We start from the raw sequence: 22,468 nt of genomic DNA on the forward strand, positions 1-22,468 counted from the left end.
TTCCATTCCCATTTGTTCATCTCTGAGATTTCCCTCCTATCTCAGTGACGGAGACGACGAAATGTCTCTGGAAATGTGGGAAATCACATGGGGTGCGTGAAGCCAACTGTTTCAGCTGCATAACCCCACCACCTTTCTGTGACGAATCATATCCACTCATCAAATGAGTTTCCCTTTGGCCTCTGTCAGACAAGGTTCAGAGCCGTTTTCAGGTAAACCCTTCTGTCAGTGAGTGCACACCCATCATATTCAGGTTACGCCAAGGTACCGTGAGAGAGTTCCCATTTTCTGGTGAAGCCCCTCCCACATCGGTCTATGACGCCCCTATCATCTTATGAAACACTCTAACAGATCCAACAGCAAATGGATAGCCCAATTTTATGGTGCGTTTCCTCATTACTGATGGACCCATCATTGTGCTAATGACGGAAGGCCTTTAGAGAGTCCATCATATGGATCTCCCTATCACTTGCATTCATATTTGCTGGAGGGAACAAAATCACGGCCTAGTTCTAATTTAGGTCAAACCAAAGTGGCTCCCACTGACTTTCATAAAGTCAGATTTCTGGTGGGCCTTCATCGGCTAGGGGTTCCGTACGCATCCCTTTTCAGGGTTGTGGGGACCACCAGGCAAAGAGGGGGTCATCCAATGACCTTCAGGGACACCATGGCAATGATGTGCATTCAGCCATGGTGTGCGCAAGAGCCACTAACGAGTCATCACGGGCCAAGTACTTATGGCCCATGGTCGCAGCACATCAAACATCCAAACATCACATGTAAAGGAGGAATTGATCCAATCAATTAATTGCTGTAAAGCCCATTCAACGGCCCATTTAAAAACCAAGTCATCAACGATTAATGTCCACTAGGTGTATGGGCTGAATCGCAGATAGCAGTTCGGCCCATACAGCTTATCTCACAATAATGGGCTTTTGTAGTTTTAACCCTTTAAAACTGGGCTTTACAGGTGGGCCGAATTAATCCCTGTAATTGAACATCAGATTTGGAACAAAAGTGTGAGACAATTGGACTGAGAACAGCCCCTTTCGAAACCCAGATTCGGTCCAAACAGTTTTGGTCCAATCTAGTCCGAAATGGTCCAAAACTGATTTTTAATTCAAGAATTAATTATTGAATGATCTGAAATTAATAGTTTTGATTTCTAGCAAACACAAAACAATTATGGACTGTTCGCACCACCTGCAAAACAGAGGTTAATCACAAGGGTTGCAGTTTCATAAACTGCAAATCGCAGAAAACGATTTCTCCATCTGCAAATCTCCTGCGCCGCCATCTTCTTCCATCTTCTTTAATCAAGAAAAATAACAGAAATCCTATTTCTATTAATTACATTCTTGATCAAATCCTATACATTCAGTCTAAAAAATAAAAAAAAATTATTTACAGACCGAATTGAATGAAATAAATAAATAGAAAAGAAAAAGGGTGCGTAGACCATCTGCGCTAAAACTGCACTGCGATCTCCAGGTTTGAACAGTCCATTAAATCAAAATAAATAAAGAACAATTCCAAATAAATTTTGGATTTAATAGAAATTAATTTCAGATCAATCGCCCTTAACAAGAAACAGTTTCTTGAAAAAAAAAAGACAATCTGCGCAATCTTGAAAGAACACCTTCTATCCATCTGCGCAGGGTCAGATCTGATTTTCTTTTGGTTCAAGATTCGAACCTGTGGCTCTGATACCACTGAAAGAATGGTAGGATCCATCTAATGGACGCCATAAAGGTTGCGGAATGGGTGGGGCGAATTTCAAAAATTTCCTACCTTCTCCCAACTGGGAATCATATTCCCTGAATTTAGAATACAATATTCAAGGATCTACTTGAACCCTAATCAAACCAGATCTGTACCAAAAGATAAATGGGAGGATTATACCTGATCCGGAGAAGCAGTATCTCCCAAAGTTGGTGTTCACGCCCAAAGAATGCTCCAAGATCTGTCCCTGCTGAAGATGACACAGCTGTGGATGGAACAGAACCAGCAGGGTGCGTCCTACACACTGGATCCTTCACAAGAATCCCCTGGATGTACTAAACACTGAATTCTTTCAGTTTTTCTTGCAAGACTGATGTCAAGAACTGGTTTCTTGACTTTCTTTTCTGCAAAGATCAAATCTTGCAACAATGCAGATGGCGGCGGCAGGAGGAGATTTCCAGAAACGAAAAGGCTGAACTGTTTTCTTTTCTGGAGAGAATGAGATCTAATCTCAATTCGCAGGAACCTTTCTTGCTTACCAGAACCTCTTGGATCAAAATCTGATTTCCCTATGTTGGTTCATTCGAAAATCTCCTCTCTTTTCTTCTTGATTAAGAAATCTCCTAATTAGGAGTTATCCCAATCCAAATCAGTATTTGGATAGGGGATAATCTTAATCCCTTTCCCAGATAGAGTTAGCTTACTCCTGATCTAATCAGGAGGTTACCAGATTCAAATCTGATTTGAATTTGGTCTCTAAGAGTGGATAAGGCTAAGAGCCCAATCCTTTTTGCTAACTTCAATCTCAAATTCGCCCCATTGATGGGTGATCATATCAGCCCACTTCGAAATGGGCTTTTGGCCCATTAAGTATTCAGTGTTTAATTAGTTTCCAATCTGCTGCCCAGTTGGGCTTCTTTGTATGGCGTGGGACCCAAGCATTGATCTACACACCAGCCACATGGGTTCGGCCCAACCTTTAATACAAGGCCCAGCCAAATTCACTGAAAATCTCAATGAACCCCTTGAGTCCATCGTATGAACCCTATGGGCCCAACACTTACATTAAGTGGTCCCTGGGCCAAGCCATCTTATAAAAACCCAGGGACTGTGGGCAGGTGCAAGATTAGCCCATCAGGTATTATCCTAAATGGTCTTACACTTAACCTCCCAGCCCTTAATGATCAAGCACTGCCCGACAAGAGAGGACCTCTCCCTCGGCTGCAAGGAACAGTGCCGCACTCTCCTCTCACATGGATCCCGGGAATTAAAACCATTTGCAAACATTTTGAAACCGTACATATATATGTAAATATATTAATTTTGCAAAAACAAAATTCCAACGATTGAAATCAACTGCCGGCAGTTTGGTTTCCATCAGAGAGAGTGCATTCCCGATCATTACCCTTTGTCCGACAAAGTGGCTGATTCTGTCACTATGACCACCCACTCAGATGAATTCTCAAACTGCCCCAACATACCCAGGTTTTGATCCCCACTAAGGATCTCACTGATTGGCATATCAAAGGCAGCCTGATCCAGCACCTAGTGAAGTGTCATAATCGAGTCTAGGGGTCAGGTGTAACTTTCCAGTTTTGCCCATCTATCTCCAAGGTCCAGGGCAAGACTGGAAATCTGGTCCGGTTCAAGGATTCAAGTAATCCCATGCTGTATGTGCCTCGGGTCTTACCCTGATGGCTGAGACAGGCCATCCCAACACTTGGTGGCACACCAGTATCAGCCTTGGCAGGATAAATCTCCCCAGACTTATCCAACGGCTGTGAACATTTAAAACTAACATGAGTCTCTACAAATGTCCAGTTTTAGGGTTTTACACAGAATTAAACCAAACAACATGAATCAAACATGCACTTTATTTATTTCCACTAAATAACAAAAGTACATCAAAATGATTGAAGCTAAGGGCATACAAAACTGTCTAACACTAATTCCCATGAGGGTACATGGTGGCTGGCGAATGGTAATAGATTTTCGAAAACTCAACTTGGCCACTCGAAGGGATCATTTTCCCCTACCCTTCATTGATCAGATGCTAGAGAGGATGGTAGGTAAGGCTTTCTTCTGTTTTCTCGATGGATTCTCCGGGTATTATCAGATTGTTTTTGCACAGGAGGACCAAGAGAAAACGACATTCACTTGTCCATTCGGCACCTTCTCCTACAGACGAATGCCCTTTGGTTTGTGTAATGCTCTGGGCACTTTTCAAAGATGCATGATGAGCATATTTTCTGATTTTATTGAAAAATGTATTGAAGTGTTCATGGATGATTTTACTGTTTATGGTGATTCGTTTGATGACTGCTTGAATAGTTTAAGTAAAATTCTGAATAGGTGTGTGGAAACAAATCTTGTCTTAAACTATGAAAAATGTCATTTTATGGTGAAGGAGGGTATTGTGTTGGGACATGTAGTTTCAGCCAGAGGAATAGAAGTTGACAAGGCAAAAATTGATTTGATTGTGAGTTTACCTTACCCTACAAATGTTAGGGAGGTTCGTTCTTTTTCTTGGACATGCAGGCTTTTATCGCAGGTTCATCAAAGATTTTTCAAAAATTGCCCTTCCATTGTCCAGTTTGCTGCAAAAAGATGTGCCTTTCGATTTTGATGATGAGTGCAAGGAAGCATTTAACAAGCTTAAAAATTTATTAACCATTGCACCCATCATTCAACCACCCGATTGGAACTTGCCCTTTGAGATCATGACGGATGCAAGCAATTATGCAGTAGGGGCTGTTCTAGGGCAGCGAATAAATGGGAAGAACCATGTCATTCACTATGCTTCCAAAACGTTGAATGCTGCACAGAGCAATTACACAACCACTGAAAAAGAGCTATTAGCTATTGTGTTTGCTTTAGACAAATTTAGGTCATATTTGCTTGGCTCTAAAGTGATTGTTTTTTCTGACCATGCAGCTTTGAGATTCCTACTAGCAAAGAAGGAGTCGAAACCGAGGCTGATAAGGTGGATACTCTTGCTCCAAGAGTTTGATCTAGAAATCAAGGATCGAAGGGGAGCTGAGAATTCGGTGGCTGATCACCTAAGTGTTAGACAGTTTTGTATGCCCTTAGCTTCACTCAGAATGATGTACTTTATGAGTTTATTGTAAATGAATAAAGATACATATTTGATTCATGTTCCCTTGGTATGTTTCAGTGTAATACCCTTAAACTGGACACTTAATGAGACTCATGTTAGTTTAGAATGTTCACAGCCAGGGGGTCGGTCTGGGGAGACCTATCCTGACAAGGCTGACACTGTAGTGCCACCAAGTCGGTTGGGGTGGCTTGTCTCAGCTGCCAGGGTGAGACCCTAGGCACATACAGTGTAGGATTAATTGAATCTTTGAACTGGACCAGATTTCCAGTATTGCCCTGGACCTTGGAGATTGATGGGCAAAACTGGAAAGTTACACCCGACCCCTAGACTCGATTATGATACTACACTAGGTGTTGGATTGGGCTGTCTTTGATGTACCAATCAGTGAGATCCTTAGCGGGGATCAAAACCTGGGTATGTTGGGACAGTCCGAGAATTCATCTGAGTGGGTGATCATAGTGACAGGATCAGCCCCTTTGTCGGACAAAGGTAATGATCGGGGATGCACTCTCACTGATGGAAACCAAGACTGCCGGCAGCCGATTTCAACCGTTGAGATTTGTTTTGCAAAATATATTTTATATGAGATATAAAAGTATATATGTATGGTTTCTAAATTGTTTGCAAGAAGGTTTTAATTCCCGGGATCCATATAAGTGGAGAGTGCAACACTGTTCCTTGCAGCCGAGGGAGAGGTCCTCTCTTGTCGGGCAGTGTATGATCATTATGGGCTGAGAGGTTAAGTGTAAGACCATTGAGGACAATGCCTGATGGGCTAATCTTGCATCTGCCCACAGTCCCTGGGTGTTACAAGGTGGCTTGGCCCACAGTGCCTGGGTGCACTGTCTTTAACAGTGCATTCGGCCAGGCCTTGTAACAAAGGCTGGGCTGAACCCATGTGGCTAATGTATAGATCAATGCTTGGGTCCCACGCCATACAAGGAAGCCCAACTGGGCAGCAGTTTGGAAGGCTTTTTGAGTACATAACCCTAAATGGGCCTTAAGCCCATTTCGAACTGGGCTGATTTGATCAGTCAATTAAAAGGGGCAAATTCTGAAGTGGATCAGGTAATAGGATTGGGCTTAGACCCTATCCACTTAGAGAGTCCAAGATCTAAATGAGATTTAGATCTGGAAACCTCCTAATTAGATTAGGAGATGGCTGATCTGATATGTAGATAAGATAAGGATTATCCCTTAACACTTAAAGGGACTTGTAACCCAAATATGATTTGGATTAGCAACTCTTAATCTGATTAGGAGCTGATCCCTTTAAGATTATAAAAGAAGAAGGGGCGGCAGCCTTTAAGAATACACACAGCATATTTTCTCTTTAGAGCAAAGAAAGAGAGAAAGAGAGATTTCCTGCATACTGCGAATTCTCTCCTGCCGCCTCCTTCCTGTCATTGCCATTCCCTTCAGTTCGATCTCCAATTCTTGGGAGAAATCAAGATTTGATCTTGATCCCAATCTTTTGGGAAAAGATTGGTTGGAGCTGTACCCACAAGCCATCCAGTTGATTCTTGCGAATGGTCAAGTTCTTTTGAAGAACATTGCTGATTCTGCTCCATCCTTCACTGCGCCCTCTTCAGTGGGAGCAGATTTTGGATCTTTCCTTCGGTGTGAACACCTCCATTGGGAGATATTGATTCTCTGTATCCGGTATATCCTCCCTCCTACTTCTTTTGGTTCAGATCTGATTCTGTTTAAGGTTCAAGAATGATCCTTGAAAATATGATTTTCTAAATAGGGAATGTAATTCCCAGTTGAAGGGAGAGAAAAAATTTTTGAAATTCGCCCCTTATTCCGCAATCTTTGGGCGTCCATGGGATGGATCTCTCATCCCTTCAGTGGTATTAGAGCCAGGTTCAAATCTTGAACCATCTTGTTTCAGATATGAACCTGCGCAAATAGGCACAAGGTGTTCTACCCGATTTGCGCAGATATGGGTTTTGGGAAATTTGTTCCCAAATTTAATGGGCGAATAATCTGAAATTAATTTTACATAAATCTGATTATTATTTAGAATTGTTCTTTGTGATTTTCTTGATTTATGGGTTGTTCGTACAAAGGGAGATCGAAATCTTGATTTGCGCAGGGAACCTGCGTTTTTGCTGTTCTTGAATGGTTCTTGGTCTGTAAATAATTTTTTTTTTTATTTTCTAGACTCAATGTATAGGTATTCGATCTAATGTAATTATTAATAGAAATAGGATTTCTATTTATTTTTAATTTTGGATCAAAGATGGCAGCGCAGAGAAGAAGATTTCGCAGATGGGAGAATCGCTATCTGCGATTTGCAGTTTATGAAACTGCATTCTGTGATCTAACCTCTATTTTGCAGGATGGATTGTGCGAACAGCCCTGATTGACTGATTCTTGTTTTTCTTTTATCAGTATTTAATTTCAGATTATTTTCTTGAATTAAAGATTTAATTAAAGATCAAACCCTAGACCCATCCGAACCAAGATTGGTTCAAATAGTTTGAACCGAATCTAGGGTTTAATCAAGGCTGAAAGTCAGCCCTAATTTTCCCACTAATGGGCCTAAGGATTGGTGTTTAACTAAATGGTTAATTCGGCCCAACCTGTAAAGGCCCAGTTTTAAAAGGTTAAAACTGCTAAAAGCCCACTTAACATTTAAAGCTATATGGGCTGAACCATTCGGCCCATATACCTAGATGATATTAATGGTTAATATTATGGATTTAAAATGGGCTTCAAATGGGCCTTACAGATGATTAATTGATTGAATCAATTTATCCCTGCATGTGATGTATGGATGTGTGATGTGCTACGTACATGGGTCATAAGTACTTGGCCCAGGCTCAATCGACAGTGGCTCTTGCGCACACCAAGGCTGAATGCACATCATTGCCATGGTGTCCCTTTTGGTCATTGGATGACCTCCCTCAGTGGTGGGCCCCACACCTCATCAAGAGGTCATGTGCGGAAACCTAGCCGATTTAGGCCCACTGAAATCTGGCTTTATGAAAGTCAGTGGGAGCCACTTTGGTTTGACCTAAAATTAGAACTAGGGCTTAATTGTCTGTTCCCTCCGGCTAATATGAATGCATGTGATAGGGAGATTCATATGATGAACTCTCTAAAGGCCTTTCATCATTAGCATGAGGATGGGTCCTTCAGTAATGAGGAAACGCACCAGAAAATGGGCTATCCATTTGTTGTAGGCTTGTTTGAGTGTTTCATAAGATGATAGGGGCGTCATAGACCGATGTGGGAGGGTCTTCACCAGAAAATGGGAACTCTCTCACGGTACCTTGGCGTTCACGAATATGATGGGTAAGCACTCACTTGATAGAAAGGTTTACCTGAAAACGGCTCTGAACCTTGTTTGACAGAGGCCAAAAGAGAAACTCATATGATGAGTGGATATGATCCTTCACAGAAAGGTGGTGGGGTTATGCAGCTGAAACAGTTGGCTCCATGCACCCTATGTGATTTCCCACATTTCTAGAGACAACCCGTAGTCTTCGTCACTGAGAAAGGAGGGAAATTTCAGAGACGAATAAATGGAAATGGATCGTAGATTAAAATCCATATCTATGAAATGAACAAGAATCAAATTAGGTTATGGACTGATGTTTGCTCTTTTATCAGAAAATGGCAAATGGATCATTTGCAAAACTGCTTGATGACAACAAGTTGAAGGGCCCAAATTATGCTGACTGGTACAGGAACCTTATGCTGGTCCTAGCTTCTGAAAAGCTGGACAAAGTGGCAAAGAATCCTACCCCGGAGCGTTCGGGTGATAGGGCTTCTGAGGCCCGAAGGAAGGACTATAAAGAATGGGAGGAGAAAAACTCCCTTGCCTGGTGTTACATCATTGCCTCCCTGGACAACCCGATACAGAGGCAGTTCGATCAGATCGAACTTGCCAAAGACATATTGGACAGTCTCAGGACATTGTATGAAGAGCAGAATCGTTCTACTCGACAAAAAGTCTTGAAACAGTTCATGACCGCACAAATGTCCAAGGGTCAACAAGTTCACGACCATTGTCTTCGGATGATGGGATACATCAACGAACTAGAGGCTCTTGGATCCGGGCTGGACCTTGCAACCCAGATAGATGCTATCCTTAACTCTTTGCCTCCTTCCTTTAATCCGTTCATCATGAACTATAACATGAACAAGCTGAATGTCAGCATGCAAGAGCTCAGCAATATGTTGCAAAGAGTTGAAGAACTTATTAGAAAGGATGAGCCTGTAGCCATGCTTGTTGAAGCTAGCAAGACAGGCAAGAGAAAGAGGAAGGCAAAGAAGCCTTAGAAGAAAGCCACAAAGAGCAAGAAGCAGAAGAAAGGCAAAGCATCGGATGCCTGTCACTTCTGCAAGAAGACTGGCCACTGGAAAAGGAATTGTCCTGCCTACCTGGAATCCAAGAAAGGTAACTTCGAAACTTGTGTTATAGAAACCAATTTGTTGGTAGCTTCTGCGTCCTGGTGTATTGACTCCGGGGCTTCAACTCATGCGTGTAACTCACTGCAGGGGTTCAAGGTAAGCAGAAGGCTGAGTGAAGGAGAAGTCACACTCTACTTGGGGACTACTGCAACTGTTGCAGCCACGGCCATAGGAACCGTGGAATTAATTTTTAAAGAAGGAATAATTGTACTGAAAGATTGTCTTTCTGTACAAAATTTAAGGAGAAATTTGATTTCTGTCTCAAAACTATGTGCAGATGGTTATTCTGTCTTCTTTAGTAATACGATTACTATTAAAAGAAACAACAGATTCATCGCATACGGGGAACTGGAGAACGGTCTCTATGTTCTACATCATTCTCTAGAAACTAACATAACCGAAACTACGTCGGCTGAAATCCCCAAGAAGAGAGCCCGTGATACAGTTAATCCCACGTGTCTGTGGCATTACCGACTTGGCCACATCGGTGTTGACCGAATCACAAGATTGGTAAAGGATGGTCCTTTGGATTTTCTAACTGTAGAAGATCTTCCCACTTGTGAGCCTTGCCTACAAGGCAAGATGACGAAACGGCCATTTAACGGTAAGCCTGAAAGATGTATAGGCACACTTGACCTAATACATACTGATGTATGTGGTCCCCTGAGTGTTAGGACACGAAATCAACACGTGTATTTCATCACCTTCACAGATGATTTTTCATGATATGGTTACGTGTACCTAATGAGACACAAGTCTGAATCTTTTGAAAAGTTTAAAGAGTTTAGACAAGAAGTCCAGAAACAGTTAGGGAGAGAAATTAAAGCCCTTCGATCAGATCGAGGTGGCGAGTATCTCTCTGACGAATTCAGGGACTACTTAAAGGACAATGGGATAGTATCACAATTAGCTCCTCTTGCTACACCACAACTTAACGGTGTTTCAGAGAGGAGGAATAGGACCTTATTGGATATGGTCAGGTCACTTCTCATACACTCGGAGTTACCCACATCTTTTTGGGGTTAGGCATTAGAGACTGCGATTTATGTGCTGAATCGGGTTCCAACCAAATCGGTTCCGAATACTCCATATGAACTTTGGACCGGAAAGAAACCAAGTGTCAGACACTTGAAGATTTGGGGTTGTCCAGCACACGTTAAAAGAACAAGTGCAGACAAGTTGGAATCCAAGACCAGCCGTTGCCTATTTGTAGGCTATCCAAAAGGCTCTGTAGGTTATCTATTCTTTGACCCAAGTGAGCAGAAAGTGTTCTGCAGTCGAAATACACAATTCTTGGAAACCGATTATATCCTGGACACCCATCGTCAGGAAGTTGTTCTTGATATGGAGAGCTCAGGAGCAGTGGGAGATGTCCCACAAGTTCCAGGTAGTGACCAACCTAGAAGATGCAGTCGGGTATCCAGGCCACCAGTCCGTTATGGTTATGACCAGGATAGTTACCTGGTGGAAACCTTGACTAGTGAGGAGGATCTCGTGACTTACACGGAAGCTATGTTGAACATAGATTCCTAGAAGTGGGTGGAGGCCATGAGAGTAGAGATGGACTCAATGGAGACCAATGAAGTCTGGACTCTAGTAGATCCACCCTCCGGGGTAAAAAGCAATCGGTTGCGAATGGATTTACAAGAGGAAGAAGGGCCCCGATGGTAAGGTTGAGACCTTCAAGGCTCATCTGGTGGCGAAAGGGTACACTCAGAAAGAGGGCATCGATTATGAGGAAACCTTTTCGCATGTGGCCGTGCTTAAATCCATTAGGATCCTGCTAGCTGTAGCAGCATACCTTGATTATGAGATTTGGCAGATGGATGTCAAAACTGCATTCCTAAATGGAGATCTTACTGAAGATATCTATATGCAGCAACTGCAAGGCTTCATTGCTGCAGGTCAGGAAAACATGGTATGTAAACTTAACAGATCCATTTATGGACTTAAGCAAGCTTCTAGAAGTTGGAACATCCATTTTAACTCTGCTGTCAAATCGTTTGACTTCGAGCAGAATCCGGATGAACCCTGTGTCTACAGGAAGTACAGTGGGGATAAGATTACCTTCTTGGTTCTGTATGTAGATGAGATTCTACTCATTCGGAATGATGTAGGAATGTTAACTATGGTGAAAGTATGGCTTTCACAGCAATTCTCCATGAAAGATCTTGGAGAAGCCTCCTATATACTGGGTCTTCGACTCTATAGAGATAGATCGAAGCGGATAATAGGATTATCCCAATCTGCTTACATTGATAAAATAGTCAAGAGATACAACATGGAAAACTCCAAGAAAGGAAATGTTCCTTTCAGGCACGGAGTCACTCTCTCTAAGAAGATGTCTCCCAAGACTTCTGAGGAGATTGATGGCATGAAAGACGTTCCTTATGCCTCAGCCGTAGGGAGCATTATGTATGCCATGCTATGCACTCGTCCTGACATTGCCCAGGCAGTGAGAGTAGTAAGCAGATTTCAGGCCAACACAGGGTAGGAGCATTGGACTGCTGTGAAAAACATACTTAAGTACCTTCGAAGGACAAAAGAGTATTGTCTAGTATTCGACGGTAGCTCACTATAGATCCAAGGGTATATAGATGCCGATTTCTAGTCAGACGCAGATGATAGAAAGTCTACATCTGGATATGTTTTCACGATAGGATTGTGTGCTGTTTGCTAGAAAAGCAGCAAACAGGGGTCCACTGCAGACTCCACGACCGAGTGAGGCTACCAAAGAAGCCGTGTGGATGAAGAAGTTCGTTCACGAGTTGGGAGTAGTTCCGTCTAGCACATCACCCATCCCATGGTGACAACAATTGAGCCATTGCTCAGGCTAAGGAGCCACGAGCCCACTCGAAGTCGAAGCACATCGAGAGGAAGTACCATGTACTGCGGGAGATTGTTGGTAGAGGGGACATCCTGATTCAGAAGGTAGCGTCAGCGGAAAATGTAGCAGACCCATTGACGAAGCCACTATCACAGAAAGTGTTTGAGAAACACGTGGAAAGCATGGGACTCCGGCTAGTACCTGATTAGACCTAATTGCAAGTGGGAGCTGTTAGACAGTTTTGTATGCCCTAAGCTTCAATCAAGAATGATGTACTTTATGAGTTTATTGTAAATGAATAAAAGTGCATATTTGATTCATGTTCCCTTGGTATGTTTCTGTGTAATACCCTTAAACTGGACACTTAATGAGACTCATGTTAGTTTAGAACGTTCACAGCCAGTGGATCAGTCTTGGGAGACCTATCCTGACAAGGCTGACACTGTAGTGCCACCAAGTCGGTTGGGGTGGCCTGTCTCAGCTGCCAGGGTGAGACCCTAGGCACATACATTGTAGGATTAATAGAACCTTTGAACCGGACCAGATTTCCAGTATTGCCCTGGACCTTTGAGATTGATGGGCAAAACTGGAAAGTTACACCCGACCCCTAGACTCTCTTATGATACTGCACTAGGTGTCGGATTGGGCTATCTTTGATATACAAATCGGTGAGATCCTTAGCAAGGGTCAAAACCTAGGTATGTTGGGTCAATCCAAAAATTCATCTGAGTGGGTGATCACAGTGAAAGGATCAGCCCCTTTGTCGGACAAAGGTAATGATCGGGGATGCACTCTTACTGATGGAAACCTAGACTGCCGGCAGTCGATTTCAATCGTTGAGATTTGTTTTGCAAAGTATATTTTATATGAGATATAAAAGTATATATATTATGGTTTCTAAAATGTTTGCAAAAGGTTTTAATTCCCGGGATCCATATAAGTGGAGAGTGCAACACTGTTCCTTGCAGCCGAGGGAGAGGTCCTCTCTTGTCGGGCAGTGTATGTTTATTATGGGCTGAGAGGTTAAGTGTAAGACCATTGAGGATAATACTTGTTGGGCTAATCTTGCATTTGCCCATAGTTCCTGGGTGTTACAAGGTGGCTTGGCCCAGGGACCACTTAGGGTAAGTGTTGTGCCCATAGAGCCCATTTGATGGGTTTCAGGGGGTGCATTGTCTTTAACAGTGCATTCGGCCTGGCCTTGTAACAAAGGCTGAGCTGAACCCATGTGGCTGATGTATAGATCAATGCTTGGGTCCCACGCCATACAAGGAAGACCAACTGGGTAGCAGTTTGGAAGGCTTTTTGAGTACATAACCTTAAATGGGCCTTAAGCCCATTTCGAAGTGGGCTTATTTAATCAGTCAATTAAAAGGGGCAAATTCTGAAGTGGATCAGCTAATAGGATTGGTCTTAGACCCTATCCACTTAGAGAGTCCAAGATGTAAATGAGATTTAGATCTGGAAACCTCCTAATTAGATTAGGAGATGGCTGATTTGATCTGCAGATAAGATAAGGATTATCCCTTATCACTTAAAGGGACTTCTAACCCAAATATGATTTGGATTAGCAACTCTTAATCTGATTAGGAGCTGATCCCTTTAAGATTATAAAAGAAGAAGGGGCGGCAGCCTTTAAGAATACACACAACATATTTTCTCTTTAGAGCAAAGAAAGAGAGAAAGAGAGATTTCCTGCATACTGTGAATTCTCTCCTGCCGCCTCCTTCCTGTCATTGCCATTCCCTTCAGTTCGATCTCCAGTTCTTGGGAGAAATTAAGATTTGATCTTGATCCCAATCTTTTGGGAAATGATTGGTTGGAGCTGTACCCACAAGCCGTCCAGTTGATTCTTGCGAAGGGTCAAGTTCTTTTGAAGAACATTGCTGATTCTGCTCCATCCTTCACTGCGCCATCTTCAGTGGGAGCAGATTTTGGATCTTTCCTTGGGCGTGAACACCTCCATTGGGAGATATTGATTCTCTGTATCCGGTATATCCTCCCTCCTACTTCTTTTGGTTCAGATCTGATTCAGTTTAATGTTCAATAATGATCCTTGAAAATATGATTTTCTAAATAGGGAATGTGATTCCCAGTTGAAGGGAGAGAAAAATTTTTTGAAATTCGCCCCTTATTCCACAATCTTTAGGCGTCCATGGGATGGATCTCTCATCCCTTCACTTAGCAGATCCATAAAGAATAAAATCAGGTATGAGGCAAAATATTATCTGTGGGACGAACCCTACCTATGGAAATTTTGTTCTGACTAAATGATTAGGAGATGTGTCCCTAAGGAGGAGCAGATGTCGATTCTAAGGTTTTGTCTTAATTATTCTTGTGGGGGCCATTTTGGGCCAAAGATCGAAAAGTCTTGGATAGTGGGCTGTATTGGGCCACCCTATTTAGAGATGCCTAATTGTTTTGTAAAAACTGTGAAAGATGTCAACAAACAGGTACACTATCTCACAGGAATGAGATGCCCCAAACCCCCATTCTTATATGTGAAATATTTGATGTTTAGGGCATTGATTTCATGGGACCCTTTCCCCCCTCTTGTGGTTTTTCTTACATACTTTTGGCAGTCGATTATGTCTCAAAATGGGTGGAAGCCAAAGCCACCAAAACTGATGATTCTAAATGTGTTGTAGGGTTTATAAAGTCTAACATCTTCAATAGGTTTGGCATTCCTCGAGCCATCATAAGCGATCAAGGGACCCATTTTTGCAATAGAACAGTTGAAGCCTTGTTGAGAAGATATGGGGTGCATCACCGAATTGCCACTGCTTATCATCCCCAGACTAATGGGCAAGCTGAAATTTCCAATAGAGAGGTAAAGTCCATCTTGGAAAAGACGGTGAATCCAGGAAGGAAGGATTGGAACCTACGTCTAGATGATGCTCTCTGGGCATATCAGACAGCTTACAAGACCCCAATAGGTATGTTCCCTTACAGGTTAATTTTTGGCAAATCTTGCCACTTGCCGGTGGAAATTGAACATAGGGCCTATTGGGCAATCAAGCAATGCAACATGAATATGGAAGAAGCAGGGAAGGAAAGGAAGCTCCTGTTGCAAGAGCTGGAAGAGTTGAGGTTAGAGGCATACGAGAATTCAAGAATCTACAAAGAAAAGACCAAATCATTCCATGACAATGCACTCTTAAGAAAACAATTGAAAATTGGACAAAAGGTCTTATTGTATAATTCTCAACTTCAACTCATGCCAGGTAAGCTGTGTTCCAGGTGGATAGGTCCGTTTACTGTGACTAATGTTTTTCCCTATGGTGCAGTAGAGATCAAAAGTCTCGACACAGGTAAGATCTTCAAGGTGAATGGACATCGATTGAAGTTGTTCCACGAGGATGCAAATGTCCCCTCTATGGTAGACATCTTGTTGGACATTCCACGGTATTCATTGGATTAAAGGAGTAAAAAGAGGACGTCGAGCATAATGACGTTAAACAATTGTGCTTCTGGGAGGCAATCCATTATGTTTAGTTAATTTTGTTATTTTGTTTGGTTTTTATTTTTGTGTTTAGCAGGAACCTCAAAAAGCGAACAGGGAAGTACCCCCAAATCCTTCTTCTTTATGCATAATCATATACATTGGGGACAATTTATAACTTAAGTGTGGGGGGATTAGGGAAATCTGATGGAAATTTGGGATACCTTACCATCTTGAAATTTCTGCTCCCGAAAACTTATCCTTGAACGATTTCAACTTATCAAGAATCATGTGCTTAGGCTGAATAGATAAGATAGGATGCAAGCATGACTAACTGAATCTTTCTTGGCTGCATATGGTACCTCATGATTTTAATCGATCAATAGGCAAGATGCATAAGGGTTTGATTGATTTTCACATAATTATCTGTCAAACATGAGTTGATTATTCTAGAACTTGCTGTGTTAGGCATATAGAGACCATGATCAATGAATTCATGGATTAGGCAGTGAAACCCTGTGATTCTTGTGAAAAAAAAAGGGGAGTTTGAAAATAAAATCGTGACTAATGTGAGATAGAGCATAAAATGCACTCACATCTAGAAATGAAAGCAAGTGTGAGATGGAGCATAAAATGCACTCACATCTAGAAATGAAAGCAAGTGTGAGATGGAGCATAAAATGCACTCACATCTTGAAAAGAAGGCAAGGGTGAGATGGAGCATAAAATGCACTCACCCTAGAACCACAACCCCATTCTCACCTTCAGATCCTAGGAATTCACACTAAGTGGTGGAGATGTGATACATAGCAAGCTTATGGCAATAAACACACCTTGTTTTGATTCAAAGAAAAGTAATTGCATCTGACCGAATTGGTTTGTTAAAAGCAATGAGCACCCGTGCAGTCCAAGGAGTTTCAGCCCTGGAAGGCTTGTCTCCTTGACTATCGATTTAACTTGGGACCATGAGGAATGGTGATTTGTGATCACTCTAGGACAAGAAAAAGGGGAGAAAGAGATGAAAAGGGAAAGGTTACCAAGTCTAGACTAAAGCATGCAATGAACCAGGCCTCATGTAGAGAAAAAGAAAGATTGAAAATCAGTAGTTGGTTTCTTTTGTGTTACTTGAGTTTTTGCCTTGCCCGAGGACGGGCAAAGTTTAAGTGTGGGGGGATTTGATGAGACCAAAAAGAACCCTATTTTTATCCCCTAAGATTCAAACTTTTACATTTATTTAGCACTTAAATGGACTCATTACTCTTGTATTTCGATTCAGAGCAATAAAGAAGGCAATTGGAAGGAAACAGGCCAATTCGGGTGATTTTGCACAGTTTCGGCGACAGTCAGTGATCTGGGCCTAACTCAAAATTCCGGACTCCGAATTGGGCAATTCAAGAAGTATTAGAAAGAAGAAAGAAAGGCTCACAACTTTTATGTTTTGGGTTTTGACTGATTCGGTCCACATCAAGTACGAAACTGGGCCCAAAGTCGGAGTAAGTTTGCAGCCAGGCCCATTTAACAGCTGAAGCCCAACTCGCAGAAGAACTTGGAAGCAGCCCAAGTAGCAGAGAAACCCAACTCGGATACAAGAGTCTAGAGTCCTAATTCGAATGTAATCTCCCAAGAGGGAGAGAGTCTTATTAGATCTAAACTTTGAATGTAATCCTATAAGGATAAGAAGGTTGGGGATTAGATAAGAGATAGGATAGGATTAGTTCAAAGAAGATCAAAACTCCCTAAAGATAAGATGATCTCCTAGAAGTAGTTGGAAAATAGCCCTCTCATTTAGCTATATAAAGAGGGGGGTGAACCAGCTCTAGCATCACTCATTCCAAGATCCAAGAGATCATTAAGAGGCCAAGAAGCTCAAGAAAGCAGTTCGGCTATGGAGAAGAAAGGCATGGATATTGCGCAGATCATGAGAAGCTAAGCTTCTTTTTCTGGTTCAAGGGGGGAGGTTCGATTGTGTCATTGTGAGGTTCTGTAGTTACTTTATTTTCTTGCTTTCTAATTCAAGTATTCATTGATTCTTGTGCATATTTTTATTGGTTGTTGATGTTAATTAGTTGACAAATTGAATTAATGTTGATCTTCCTACTACTATCCATGATTTCGGTGATCCGTAATTGTCACGAATAATGGTGCAAGTAGCAATTAGGTTGATTTCTTTTTGGGTCAATTGTTCATGATAGCCTTTGACCAATGTTTTAACATGATTCAACCTAAAGAAATTGATGGAACAAGATTTAGTAATTGTAGCTATCTCAATTATTGTTATTTTGGTTTAACTATTTTCACAAATCTTAATGCTATCACTGTTTAATATGGACGCTATTGTACCCAGTTGAGTGGTGATAAGTGTTGATCAAATGCTGTTTGGTCAACTGAATTAGGAAAACACAAGGTTTATTATGGCTATCCTAATAAATCTAAGGTTAAATGCTTGAATTGTAAGAATTATGAAATGTACCTAGGATCGATGGCCAATCGATTCAACCCGAACCCTTGAACCAGAATTCGGTAAGACTAATTTTCTCTTGTTAGTTTAGTTTGCTATTTCTTCTTTTAGTTTTAGTATTTAACTCTCCCACTCAGTAATATTATCCATTCAGCTAAGAGATTATTGATTTGCTCCCTGTGGGATTTGACCTAGAACCACTTTTACTGCAAATATTTTATTATGGGACTAGTAATAATTTTGAGGGCTTCGACAAACCCGTCAGTGATGTGCTGGACGAAATCACTCCCAATTCGTGTATGAATTTCTTCATCCACACGGCTTTCTTGGCAGCTTCACTTGCGGCAATGTACTCGGCCTCGGTTGTGGAGTCTGCAGTGGACCCCTAGAACTTGTAGTGAACTACCGTCGAATACCAGACAAAACTCTTTTGTCCTTCGAAGGTATTTAAGTATGTTCTTCATAGCAGTCCAATGCTCCTGCCCTGGGTTGGCTTGGAATCTGCTTACCACACTCACCGCCTGAGCTATGTCCGGGCGAGTGCACATCAGGGCATACATGATTCTCCCTACGACAGAGGCATAGGGAACGCCTCTCATGTCCTCAATCTCCTCAGAAGTCTTAAGAGACATCTTCTTGGAGAGAGTGACTCCATGCCTGAAAGGAACGTTTCCTTTCTTGGAGTTCTCCATGCTGTATCTTTTGATAATTTTGTCAATGTAAGCAGCCTGGATAATCCAATTATCCGCTTCGATCTATCTCTATAGAGTCGAAGACCCAGTATATATGAAACTTCTCCAAGATCTTTCATGGAGAACTGCTGTGATAGCCATACCTTGACTGAAGTCAACATTCCTACATTATTCCCGATGAGTAGGATATCGTCCACATACAACACCAAAAAGGTGATCTTATCTCCACTGGACTTCCTATAAACACAGGGCTCATCCGGATTCTGCTCAAAGTCAAACGTTTTGACTGCAGAATCAAAACGGATGTTCCAACTCCTAGAAGCCTGCTTAAGTCCATATATGGATCTATTAAGTTTACATACCAAGTGTTCCTGACCAACAACAATGAAGCCTTGCGGCTGCTGCATGTAGATATCTTCACTAAGATCTCCATTCAGGAACGCGGTTTTGACATCCATTTGCCAAATCTCGTAATCATGGTATGCTGCTACAGCTAGCAGGATCCTAATGGATTTAAGCATGGCCACGGGCGAAAAAGTTTCCTCATAATCGATGCTTTCTTTCTGAGTATACCCTTTCGCCACCAAATGAGCTTTGTAGGTCTTAATCCTGCCATCGGTGTCCTTCTTCCTCTTGTAGATCCATTTGCAACCAATTGCTTTTACCCCGGAGGGCGGATCTACTAGAGTCCAGACTCCATTGGTCTCCATTGAGTCCATCTCAGCTCTCATGGCCTCCACCCACTTCTGGGATTCTATGTCCAACATAGCTTCCGCGTAAGTTACGGGATCCTCCTCACTAGTCAAGGCTTCCACCAGGTAACTATCCTGGTCATAACCATATCGGATTGGTGCTCTGGATACCCGAGTGGATCTTCTAGGTTGGTCACTACCTGGAACCTATGGAACATCTCCCTCTGCTCCTGAGCTCTCCTCATCAAGAACTATTTCTTGACGATGGGTGTCTAGGATGTATTCAGATTCTAAGAATTGGGCGTTTCGACTGCAGAACACTTTCTGATCACTTGGGTCATAGAATAGATAACCCACCAAATCTTTTGGGTAGCCTATAAATAGGCAATGACTGGTTTTGGATTCCAACTTGTCCGCACTTGTTCTTTTAACGTGTGCAGGACAACCCCAAATCTTCAAGTGTCTTACACTTGGCTTCTTTCCGGTCCATAGTTCATATTGAGTCTTTGGAACCGATTTGGTTGGAACCCGATTCAGTACATAGATAGCAGTCTCTAATGCATATCCCCAAAAGGATGTGGGTAATTCTGAGCGTACGAGAAGTGATCGGACCATGTCCAACAAGGTCCTATTCCTCCTCTCTGAAACACCGTTAAGTTGGGGTGTAGCAGGAGGAGCTAATTGTGGCACTATCCCATTGACCTTTAAGTAGTCCCTGAATTCGTCAGAGAGATACTCTCCACCTCGATCTGATCGAAGGGCCTTAATTTCTCTCCCTAACTGTTTTTCGACTTCTTGTCTGAACTCTTTGAACTTTTCAAAGGATTCAGACTTATGTCTCATTAGGTACACGTAATCATATCGTGAAAAATCATCTGTAAAGGTGATGAAATACACGTTTTGATTTCGTGTCCTAACGCTCAGGGGACCACATACATCAGTATGTATTAGGTCAAGTGTGCCTGCAGATCTCTCAGGCTTACCGTCAAATGGCCTTTTAGTGATCTTACCTTGAAGGCAAGGCTCACAAGTGGGAAGATTTTCTACGGTTAGAAAATCCAAAGGACCGTCCTTTACCCGCCTTGTGATTCGTCAATACCGATATGGCCAAGTCGGTAATGCCAGAGGGACGTGGGATTCACTGTATCACGATTCCTCTTCTTGGGATTTTGGATTGACGTAGTTTTGGTTAAGTTAGTTTCTAGAGAAGGATGTAGAACATAGAGACCGTTCCCCAGTTCCCCGCATGCGATGAATTTGTTATTCTGTTTAACAGTAATCATATTACTAAAATAAACAGTATATCCATCAACACATAGTTTAGAAACAGAAATTAAATTTCTTCTCAAGTTCTGTACATAAAGACAAGCTTTAAGTACAAGGACTCCTCTAAAAACTAATTCTACGGTTCCTATTGCCGCAACTGCAACACTTGCAGTCGTTCCCAAAAATAGTGTCACTTCGCCTTGACTCAATCTTCTGCTAACTTTGAACCCCTGCAGTGAGTTACACGCATGAGTTGAAGCCCCAGAGTCAACACACCAGGACACAGAAGTAACTAACATATTAGTTTCTATGACACAAGTTTCGATGTCACCTTTCTTAGATTCCAGGTAGGCAGGACAATTCCTCTTACAGTGGCCAGTCTGCTTGCAGAAGTGACAGACATCAGATGCCTTGTTCTTCTTCTGCTTCTTGGGTTTGGCAGCTTTCTTCTGGGGCTTCTTTGCCTTTCTCTTTTTCTTGCTCGATTTGTTAGCTTCAGCATGCATAACCACAGGCTCATCCTTCTTGAGTAGATCCTCGGCCCTCTGCAACATATTGCTGAGTTCCTGGATGCTGACATTCAGCTTATTCATGTTATAGTTCATTGTGAACGCATTGAAGGAAGAGGGCAAAGAATTTAGGATGGCATCCACTTGCGTGCCAAGATCTAGCCCGGATCCAAGAGCATCGAGTTCATTAATGTAACCTATCATCCGAAGACAATGGTCATGAACTTTCTGCCCTTTGGACATTTGCGCGGTCATGAACAGTTTCAAGACCTTCTGTCGAGTAGAACGGTTCTGCTCTTCATACACTGTCTTTAGACTGTTCAATATGTTCTTTGCTAGTTCGATCTGATCGAACTGCCTTTGTATTGAGTTGTCCAATGAGGCAATGACAAAGCAGCGGGCTAGGGAGTTCTTATCCTCCCAATCTTGGTAGTCCCTCCTCGGGGCAGGATTTTTCACCACCTTGTCTAACTTTTCGGAAGTTAGGACCAGCATAAGATTTTTGTACCAGTCGGCATAGTTTGGGCCCTTAAGCTTGTTATCATCTAGAAGCTTTGCGAATTGACCGTTTGCCATTTTCTGATAAAACAGCAAAGACGTTAGTCCACAACCTTAGTTTGATTCATGTTACCTACATAGATATGGTTTTTAACCTATGTTCCATCCCATTTGTTCATCTTTGAGGTTTCCCTCCTTTCTCAGTGACAGAGACGACGAAATGTCTCTGGAAATGTGGGAAATCACATGGGGTGCGTGAAGCCAACTGTTTCAGCTGCAAAACCCCACCACCTTTTTGTGACGGATCATATCCACTCATCAAATGAGTTTCCCTTTAGCCTCTATCAGACAAGGTTCAGAGCCGTTTTCAGGTAAACCTTTCTGTCCAGTGAGTGCTCACCCATCATATTCAGGTTACGCCAAGGTACCGTGAGAGAGTTCCCATTTTCTGGTGAAGCCCCTCCCACATCGGTCTATGACGCCCCTATCATCTTATGAAACACTCTGACAGATCCAACAGCAAATGGATAGCCCAATTTTATGGTGCGTTTCCTCATTACTGAAGGACCCATCGTTGTGCTAATGACGGAAGGCCTTTAGAGAGTCCATCATATGGATCTCCCTATCACATGCACTCATTTTTGCTAGAGGGAACAAAATTACGCCCTAGTTGTAATTTTAGGTCAAACCAAAGTGGCTCCCACAGACTTACATAAAGTCAGATTTCTGGTGGGCCTTGATCGGCTAGGGGTTCTGTACGCAACCCTTTTCAGGGTTGTGGGGCCCACCAAGCAAGGAGGGGTCATCCAATGACCTTAA

The sequence above is a fragment of the Nelumbo nucifera genome, chromosome 1 (assembly GCF_055504915.1).
Source record: "Nelumbo nucifera cultivar China Antique chromosome 1, China Antique-T2T, whole genome shotgun sequence".
In the NCBI taxonomy this organism is placed as follows: domain Eukaryota; kingdom Viridiplantae; phylum Streptophyta; class Magnoliopsida; order Proteales; family Nelumbonaceae; genus Nelumbo; species Nelumbo nucifera.